Raw genomic sequence first — 7,992 nt, 5'->3', positions numbered from 1 at the left:
CCTCGAAGTATTATGAATTCTTCCATCCATGTAGTCTGCAACACATTTCTATGAGATACTGATAAACCTTCATCAAATATTTGGCCTAATAAATTGCACTTGGTCTCTAGAAAAATTTTGCAGGCTCTTGGCACTAGGATTTGATAACTTCCTTGGTATTGATATTTTCCCAAGTTGCATAAAATTGTGTGTTCACATACTGCTTGGGAGTTACCATATTGTAATAAGAATGTATGTCATGCGGATGGTAAGTGGAAATATCATTCCCACTTTCACTACTAAGCATCAAATTCTTGCTACCCATGTGTAATAATATCCATTTGATATCTTTTACATAACACATCATTGGGAATCTGAATGCAACTCTATGTATCTTGGACCTCTTGATATTTATGTACACTTCCCTATCTTCCAAGTTCTCTGGGAATTGCTTTTGCATGAAATCATCTTTTATGTCCTTCCATGAGACCTTCAAGTATTTATCAATGAAGCATTGTGTGTCTGAAAGGATAGGGACAGTTGGCTTAGTAATTTCCACTACCTCCTCAGTACTAGCTTCTGAAGTTTCCTTTGAAGTGGCTTGTTGAGTGGTAGGAGGCATTGTATCAGCAGATGATGAGAGATAAATTTGTTTTGTGTTCGTAACACCAGCAAGTGGAAAATCACTCATGGCGAACAACAATTAGTTTCAAGAAATCCCCTAACTATCACATGCAAACTATTCAAAAGATAGTGATTAAGGGAAAATTGGGAAAGCTAGAAGCATAAACCTATCAAAGTGAGATAGGGTGGCTTGATTAGCCACTAGAAGTGTGCACTACGCCAAGGAAAAGAGAGAAGACACATGTTAGGATAAAAATGAGCAAACAAGGCCTATATGAGGCTTAAGACTGTGCCATGTGCTCTTGTGAGAGAGAGAGAGAGACTACTTGGGCATAGGGTGCAGGCATAGTGAGGAAGGATTGACACACTACTGCTTGAAAGTGCTCAGTGCACCAAGGAGAGTTAGTGAGGGTGCAGGGCATGGTTACAGTGGACAAGAATGCCCGACTATTGATTGAAAGTGTGTTGTGCACTCTTGGAAGAGAGCCTCTTCTGTTGGGCGCAATTTGTGATCATAAAGGGTTTATGTTTTTCAAAAGTGCACTCTAGCCAAAAGAAAGCTCAAAAATGTTAAGTGAAGGCCAACATCAAGTAAAAGAAGATAGTAACAAAGAAATAAAAGGGTTGAAAGTGTTTATATATTTGGTCCCAATCATGACTGGAAGGTGAAAGGTCATGGAATGTGAAGAGTAGATAGAAATGACACTTGTAAGAGGAATTTTAGATTAAAATGGCACTTAATATGTGAAAACATATTGAAACGTCGCTAAGGAAAACAAAAGCACCTCTAAACAAAACAAAAGCAAACAAAAGTGACACATTGCAAAAATTACCAAGAATCCATGCACTTGTGACTAAGATTGAATAAGAAGCTCCTTATGGTGAGAATATGCACTCAACCTAGAGTGAACAATGATTATGAGAATGAATGATGAATTAGGAAACTTATAAAAGAATTCACATGCAAAGAAAGTTAATGCATGATCGCCACTTGTCGATTGATGAGTGAGTTAGTTACATTAAGTGGATAGGGCCCCTATTTTATAGGAATGCACTTAGCATGCAAAGAAGGAAGAGAACATGCATGAGAAACAAGAGGACACATATTTTGTTGACAAGAAGTGCATTGCAGTTGAGGACAAGGAGGGTGCAATCTTTGTTAACAAGGATTGCACTCTCCTTATGGGCAAGGAGTGCACTCTCGTTGTGGACAAAGAGTGTTCTTGACTAAGAGAAGGAAGTGTGCCCCACTGAGAGATTGAAGTGTGCTCAAGCTTAGGAGGGTGCAATTTCCTCCAGCAGTGTTTGTGTAAGAACTAAGATTAGGGAGTTCACTTTATCTAGGAGAAAAAGTTGTGCTTTCATGCTTTTGTGTGACATGCATGTTGAGTGAAGTAAATTTAACACTAAGTCAAATAAAAGTTAGTGCTTTTCCTATCTTTATAAATAAGATGCAAGAACATTCAAAGATAAGAAGACAACACTTCAGAAACTTTTACCTAAGAGGAAAAGGGACACTTGAGAATGTGCAAGGATGATTGACACTTATAAAAACATGAACAAATAGCAAGATGACACAAGATAGCTTGAAACAACAGTTCATCTAGGCTCCAAAATTGACTAAGGAAAAAAAATTGGAGGGTCGTTGTTGCAACAACAACATGATGTTAATGGAAATGTTATTTCTTCCCAAGATGACCTTAAGAGGGAAGTTGGGACCCACTTCTCCTCTCATTTCAAGCAACCTACAATAAATAATTTATTAAATCAATTACAGGTCATTCAGAATTTCCCTTGTTTTTTTCTCTATGGAGGAGGCTCATCATATCAATAGACAAGTTTCTCTAGATAAGCTGGAGAATACTCTAAAATTATATGCTAAATATAAAAGCCTTGGGCCTGATGGGTGGTTAACCAAATTCTTCTCTCATTTCTTTGATTTAATTAGAGGATACGTGCTAAAAGTTGTGGAGTAATATAGAATTAAGGGCAGGTTCAATAGAGGTTTCAATGCCTCCCATTTAGCCTTCATTCCTAAATCCTCAAAAACCTTATCTTCTGACCTATTCAGGTCGATATCTCTCTGTATCCTTATATACAAAATCATATCAAAAACTATAGCCAATGGATTGAAGGATAAGTTGTTTGAGGTCATCTCATTAGAACAATTTGGTTTTCTTCCAGGAAGGCAGATTCATGAGGCAATTGGGATAGCCTAGGAATACCTACATTATATTAAAGTAAAAATATAAAGGCCCTAATTTTTAAAATGGATTTGGTAAAATATTATGTCAGTGTTAACTAGGACTTTCTCATGCTACTTCTGACTCATATAAATCTATGGTATTTAGTCACCAACTGGATCATGGTCTGTGTCACTTCAGAAAATTTTGTTGTTCTAATCAATGGTTATCCTACTGAGTTTTTCCATTGCTCAAGGGGCCTCAAACAGGGTTGTCCCTTGTCCCCCCTTATTTTTATGTCGATACTCAAAGGCCTAAGAAGAATGATCCTTAAAGAAAAAAGGGAAGGAAGGATTAAAGGAATTAAAGCGTCTTCTTCTCAACTTATTACTCACTTTCTCTTTGTTGATGATGTGCTTATTATGGGGGAAGGATCAGTGGAAGAATGGTTGGCCTTTAAAAGGATTATTACTCACTCTTTGTTGATAATGTGCTTATTATAGTAAATCTATTTTCCTCCAGCATAACTTAGAAGCCTCTATCCTGCCTTAGATAATGGAATTTTTCCCATGAAAAGTGGAAGATCTAGACTCTGGTCTTAAATATCTAGGCTTTTGGCTAAAGCCAAAATATTATAAGAAAGAGGATTGGCTATGGCTGGTCAGGAAAGTGGAATAGAAAATTAGACGTTGGTGCTATAGGTGGTTGTCCTTAGGAGGGTGCATGGTTCTTTTCAAGTCAGTTCTTGAAAGCATTCCAATTTATTGGTCAAGTCCCCTCTTTTAATCTTTCTAGAATCAAACAAAGAATGTTAAAATTTTTATGGTTGGGTAGGAAAGAAAAGGAAAAACTCCACCTTGCTAGTTGGGAGTCCTTTTTGAGGCCGAAAAACATGGGCTAATGGGAAATAAAAAATATATGTTGGTTTGGGAAAGCTTTAAATTTAAAAAACCTTTGGGGGGATTTATTTAGAAATGTTCTTTGGAGCCAGGTGATAAAATATAAGTACATCAAAAAGGCATCCTTGGTGGACTGGATTCAAAATTTTGTTTCTAAATCAACACATTCAGGATCTCTAGTGTGGAGGGGGTTGATTTCATATTTTAAATGGTTTTTTAAATGTTTGATATGGAAGGTAGAAAATGGTTTGCAAATCAAAATTCACAAAGACCCTTTCTTAGGGGGATAATCTTCATGTTTTCTCTCCCAATCTCTAGTGGATCGCCTAAATTTCAAAGGTCTTTATCTCCTCACTCAATCAAACAACACATTCCCTTCAGCCACTCCCAAGATCATTGGCTTACCTCATCAAATATTTATCTACAAGGGAATCATGTTGTTGAATGGAAACATTTATAAAAACCATTTCACAAAATGGAGTTGTCCTCTCGCAGGAAGAGGATAAGCTAGTTTAGGCCTTGAAACAATGCATCAGAGAAAGTGGAGGCTAGATCTACTTATGAGGATATTTCATCTTTGTTGTTCCCTTCTGCTCCAAAATGGAGGTCATCCAAAATTTTGAAGTGGAACCTACCACTTAAGCTTAAAAATTTTGCATGGTTGGTTCTTGAGAACAAAGTTATGACCTAGGAAAACTTGCATAAAATGGGTTTTTGTGGTCGTAACTCTTGTCATCTATGCTTTTCTAATGAGCAGAGTATTGATCACTTGTTTATCAATTGTAGGGTTTCCAAAGAAATATGGGAGAATGTCCTTACAGCGACCAGGTTTTCAATTTCTGGAAACTACAACTCTTTTGATGATTGTTTGTTCTATTGGGTCAATAGAAATAAGAAGGCTCAAACCCTTCCAATCTTCATTACTTGGGATCTTTGGAAATTGAGAAATAGGAAAATATTTGAAAATATCTCCCCCTGCATGTTGCAAACCACAACCAAAGTGGTTTCCTTTTTCAGAGAATATCCTCCAAAGGACAGACCTAAACAGATAAGAGTGGCAACCTTCCCTATCATCAACAATAATATTCCTATTGATCTTTTCGATGGTGCCTCTCAAAGGGGTCAATGTGGAGGTGGTTTCATCATCAAAATATCTTATAATCATTGTCTGAAAGGTTTCCTAGGGATTGGTCAGGGGACCAACACAAAAGCGAAACTCATTACATCATGGGCTCTTCTTTCCATTGCAAAATATTTTTAATCTATCAATACTTTTGGTTGGGGGAGACTTCAAATGCATTGTAGATTGGATGAGCAGGAAGTTTGAGTTATAAGTTTTAAATCTTTCATATTGGAAGTCCAAAGTAGTGAAGATAATTCAACAATTTCATTATTTATCTTTCTGTCATGTTAACAGGGAACAAAATATGGTGGCAGATGGAATTTCAAAGCAAGGACTTCTTCTAAAAACATGAACAATCCAACTAGAGGAATGGAGAAATAGGGACAACATTTTCTCCTATCTCTTACAAATTTTTTGAAATCCTTTTTCAGTGCCTATCTGTGGTCTTTTTCTTGAAGAAATGTGTCTTTTACTTCACTGTTTCCTCTATTTTCTATCATTTCTCTAGTTTCTAACTTCAATAGAAAATCATAAATTGTGTCATCGCAGATACTTTGTTGAAATTGGTTATTTTGGCAGTTGAGTCTCTGTTGATAACTGTTTTAATATAGTATTCAGCTATTTTGTTGGTTTGAGAGATGATAGCTATTGGAATTGGTCTATTTAGTCCATGTGCAAAATACTGACTATGTATCTTGTAGTTGTCCAAGACTTGATCAGTCAAAAGTTTTTTGTAAGGTATCTTCGATTTCAATGAATAACAAGATATAAATTTTTTTTTCTTGAAAAAATAGATTTTGGTGTTTTTGTTAATATTTATATTCACAATTTTAATTAATTTGAAGATAATTAAGTTTTTATTAAATTATGTTATAGTAAATACTATTTAACGTTTAGAAATGTTAATATAATTTTCAATGTCAAAATTCTTATGTAAGGCAATAGAAAAGGAACTAGTAGCTTGAAGTGTCTTGTAAAATTGATGCAATCTCTGCACAACATTATAGTGTTTCAAAATGATATATTGACAATGTCCAAGATCATTCAATCAACATTTATTACCATGACAAAGAACAATATAAAGACTTGGAAAACAGGCTTATGATCACCCTATGAGGACAAAAATGAGAATGTTGAAGGTACTTTTCTTGGACACAACTTTTGAAGTGCTTCCGTAGTGCTAGATAATATGAAATTTTGGGACCTTCAGTGCATAATTGAGCCCAGTCAAAGCAGTAGTTGCAAAAGGGAGGCTCAGAAAAATATACAAGTGGATACCAATACCAAAATTGAGTAAACACTGCCATACCAACAACAACAGTGATGTTGTCATGCTTAGTCCTGGATGCCACCTTAATTAAGACATTCTGACCACCTGCATCTAAAATACTAGAAGCTAAAATTGCACCCATCTTGCTCATGGCATCTTCATGCTTGTCAAGAACGATCTTCTCAAGTTGACGCCAAAAGTATGAAATAAAAATGATGACAGGGTAATAAAAAGAAAGATCTATTATGGAAAAACCTGGAGTTTGAATGCAATATAATAGCACCATCAGTCTCTATATGATATAATTCTACCTTTAAATTCAAACATTTAGAAGTTATTATTTCAATTGGAAACTTTTCATTAAAAATTAACAATAGAAATGCAACTACAATGGCAAAAATGAACATTTGTTTGCCAAATAAAATCTTACAACATTGCATAATAGCATACCTGAAGCAAACTAAGGTTCATGTGCCTCATTTGTTTACATAGAACCATAGCCATGGCTATAATAAGGGCACCTTGACGAACAAAATCTACCACATTTGATGTTAATGGTTCTAGCAACAAAACGACCTCACTTAATGTTGTGTATGTACAATAGACCCACTGCCAAGGCTGCTCCATATCTAACATGTGGATTATATGAATTAGACAGTAAAGAAACTATTCGTGGGGTTTGTTAAATTTGCAGAGCTTGATTTAGTACCAGTATAAAGGACCAAGAGAGCATACATTGACCCCTTGATATTACTCTTAAAATATTGAGCCAAATGCTCCAACAAGTTGTAGCAAAAAATTTATAACAAATCAAGTCCAATTGATTTAGTAATAAAAACATGGTACACTGTAAGATAGCACATAAACCTTCTCAGGTTTGGAGTATAAAACAAATCCAAGTGCTAGCACTGCATTTCTTCTCACATCATCACTAACATTATAAGCAACAAAGTGCAAAAGACAACAAATGGATTTGTTATTGGATGTGCCCCTGTATGGGAGGGCCAAAGCATAAATCCCACCATAGCATAGAATTAGATCCTAATCACGATTCATTTGCTCTATAAGCTTTTCAACCTCTTATTCTCTTCCATAGATAGTTAATGATATTTCAAGGGCCAGATCTTTGTCAGATGCAAGCTCCCTGGAAGTCAACGTATGACTTGGAGAAGAGACTCTGCTTTGTCAGATGGGTTTTTTCAACATGTATGCAGTCATTCCTTTCATGTGTTATACTACTACTGTTATCTTTTCTTCATGTTTTTTTATAATATTCCCTATAGGCCATGGTATATAGATTGATGGTTTGAATGTGTGTAAGAGTTCTTGCTACAAAAAGTGAAGTTACTTCATGACTACAAAGGATATGCTGACAATTATATCTGCTCTCTTCTCCCTGGAGTATCTTATTCCCATGCTAAATATACTCCAGGTCTCTGTTTTTTCCACTAGTTTTGAAGGGTATACATGCTCTTGCCTAAGCATTTTATTTCATTCGAACTTTGGGTATATTCTTGTGTAAGCAGGAGGGATTCTTTACACAATGCCTTATAGAAATTTGCAATATGTTACATCTTCTTCCTTCTTGCTCTTCACTTATGCTAAATACTTGAGCTCCTCCAAACAAGTAGTAACTTGTGGGTCAATGAATTTTAGTCCAAAGAGACTAAGAACTATTGCAAAACACCAGGTATAGATTCATAGAAACCCACTAATTAATTTTTCTAACCTTTTAATCCAGTTATTGGTATATGGGGTTTGATTCAATCCCGTGTTTTTGTTTTTCAATGAAGGTTGATTACATATTGGGGGATAATCCTCTCAAGATGTCATACATGGTTGGATATGGTTCCCACTATCCAAAACGTATTCATCACAGAGGCTCTTCTCTTCCCTGCAAGGCAAATCATCCTC

This window comes from Pinus tabuliformis, chromosome 3_2 (assembly GCF_031772625.1).
Source record: "Pinus tabuliformis cultivar Carrire ecotype Pingquan chromosome 3_2, CPIR1, whole genome shotgun sequence".
Classification (NCBI taxonomy): domain Eukaryota; kingdom Viridiplantae; phylum Streptophyta; class Pinopsida; order Pinales; family Pinaceae; genus Pinus; species Pinus tabuliformis.
This window is presented reverse-complemented; position numbering follows the sequence as displayed.